We start from the raw sequence: 2,834 nt of genomic DNA, 5'->3' as shown, positions 1-2,834 counted from the left end.
CCCCGGACGGTGTCACGGACAGCCCTTCGGGAGGACCTTTGAAACTTGGACGGTCACTCGGACAGCCCTTCGGGAGGACCTTTGAAACTTGGACGGTCACACAGACAGCCCTTCGGGAGGCATTCTCTAACTAAGACCAAAACTACGATCTCTCTACAGAGTTGCACACATACGGTGTCATCTATTCGGCAGGGCTTCGCCGTCCAGAACTAGTTCCCACCGGAACCCAGACAGCCTTTCGTCTCTACGAAACTATTTCGCCGGCCATATCATTGCAATGGCACTTGTATGTGAGAAAGAGTGAGTGTGGAGAGTGCCTCTCTACCTCTATTTATAGGAAAACCCAAGGGTTAGGGGGCACATGAAAAACCCAAAATGCCCACACTTTATGCCACACATAAAGGGCATAAAGGGATGACAAGTGGAGCCCCATGGAGGAACTGCACCCTCCAACGTCCCACCTTCATGGGGGCCCCCCAAAGGGGGTTCCTTGATCACCATGTCCTTCTAGAAGCCTTTTGGGAAAAGACCCTACGAAACTATTTCGCGGGGAGGGAGAGAGAAGCCAGATCATTGCAATGGCACTTGTATGTGAGAAAGAGTGAGTGTGGAGAGTGCCTCTCCACCTCTATTTATAGGAAAACCCAAGGGGTAGGGGGCACATGAAAAACCCAAAATGCCCACACTTTATGTCACACATAAAGGGCATAAGGGGCATAAAGGGATGACAAGTGGAGCCCCATGGAGGAGCTGCACCCTCCGTTATGTTTTTATAGCTATACAGCAGGCCAAAACGCTACTAGATTTTTTATGTATATGTATCAAAAAGTATGTACCAGAGGTATATATAGGAGCTATACAAGCTAAGCTATTATGGAACTATAAAATATAACATAGGAGGATTACAAGGTTGTTCATGTTCTATCAGTGCTTAACCTCTCTTCTTTCTTGGGCTGCAGTTTCTTATTGCTCGGACCTGCAAGATCTTGGCAGAGTTGCTGCTTCTCCCTCTAGTGCGCGGCGTGGCTGGCAAGGCCGCAGATGCACTCGTCGAGACGGTGACTCATATGTGTGGCCTCAACAACGACCGCCAAACGCTCGAGCGGCATCTACTAGCTGTCGAGTGCAAGCTGGCCAACGCTGAGGAGATGAGCGGGATAAATCGCTATGTCAAGAGCTGGATGAAGGAGCTCAAGTCCGTCGCCTACCAGGTCGACGACGTGCTTGACGACTTCCAGTACGAGGCGCTGCGCCGCGAGTCTAAGGTTGGCAGGTCCACTACCCGAAAGGCACTCAGCTACATCATGCGCCACAGCCCGCTGCTCTTCCGTTTTGAAATGAGCAGGAAACTCAAGAACGTCCTCAAGAAGATCAATAAGTTGGTTGAGGAGATGAACAAGTTTGGCCTGGAGAATTCTGTCCATAGGGAGAAGCAGCAACATCCTTGCTGGCAGACGCACTCAAAACTGGATGACTGTACCAAAATCTTTGGAAGAGATGATGATAAGACGGTGATGGTGAAGCAACTGTTGGACCAGCAAGATCAGCAAAAGGTGCAGGTGTTTCCCATCTTTGGGATGGGTGGTCTTGGCAAGACCACTCTTGGTAAGATGGTGTACAATGACCAAGAGGTCCAGGAACATTTCTAGTTGAAGATGTGGGACTGCGTGTCAGACAACTTCGATGCCATTGCTCTTTTGAAATCCATCATTGAGTTGGTTGTAAATAAAAGGGGCGACATGCCTGACACCATTGAGTTGTTGCCAAAGCAACTTGAGGAAGTCATTGGTCAGAACAGATTTTTACTTGTTCTTGATGATGTATGGAATGAAGAGAAGAGAATATGGGAGGATGAACTGAAGCCACTATTGTGTTCTGTTGGTGGACCAAGGAGTGTTATAATGGTCACATGTCGAAGCAAACAAGTGGCCTCTATAATGTGCACTGTCAAGCCCCATGAGCTAGTATTTCTTACTGAAGAAGATTCTTGGGAGTTTTTTTCAAACAAAGCATTTAGCAAAGGTGTAGAGGAGCAAGAAGAGTTAGTCAACATCGGAAGGCGTATTGTCAATAAATGTGGGGGGTTGCCTCTTGCACTCAAGACAATGGGTGGATTGCTGAGTTGAAAGCAAAAAGTACAAGAATGGAAGGTCATTGAAGAAAGTAACATTGGGGATAATGTTGGAGGAAAATATGAGGTCATGCCCATACGAAAGTTAAGCTACAAACACCTTTCATCAGAAATGAAGCAATGTTTTGCATTCTGTGCAGTTTTTCCTAAGGATTATGAAATAGCGAAGGACAGATTGATCCAACTATGGATGGCTAATGGCTTTATTCACGAAGAAGGAACAATGGGTTTAACACAGAAAGGAGAATTCATTTTTGATGAGTTGGTTCGGAGGTCCTTCCTCCAAGATAAGAAAGTGGTAGTGAAATACGGTGTCTATGATGGTAACACGCCATATAAGACAATAGTATGTAAAATGCATGATCTAGCAAAAGATGTCACAGATGAATGTGCAAGTACAGAAGAACTGGTGCATCATAAAGCATTGTTAAAAGATGTTTGTCATGTGAAAGTATTAGAGTCTGAAATGAAAAAGATCAATGGGTTATGCAAAGGCACAACATTCATCCGCACTTTATTAGGTACTTATTCACCATCACATAAGGATTTTGAAGAGTTGCTACATGTATCAGCATCACTAAGAGCATTACACTACCCCCCTCCAGTTATCCTTTGCAAGGCCATAAATGCAAGACATTTACGATATCTTGACATGTCTGGATCCCACATTGTTAGGTTGCCAGATTCAATATGTGTGTTGTAT

At 45.6% G+C, this 2,834-nt stretch overlaps 1 pseudogene; it reads left to right on the top strand.

The window, feature by feature from the left end:
- The first annotated feature begins 1,052 nt into the window (after window positions 1–1,052).
- Window positions 1,053–2,364, top strand: LOC147957915 (putative disease resistance protein RGA3 pseudogene; annotated as a pseudogene).
- Window positions 2,365–2,834: the final 470 nt, after the last annotated feature.

This window comes from Triticum urartu, chromosome 7A (assembly GCF_056163025.1).
Source record: "Triticum urartu cultivar PI428250 chromosome 7A, HENAU_Tu73, whole genome shotgun sequence".
Taxonomy (NCBI): Eukaryota; Viridiplantae; Streptophyta; class Magnoliopsida; order Poales; family Poaceae; genus Triticum; species Triticum urartu.
This window is presented reverse-complemented; position numbering and strand designations above follow the sequence as displayed.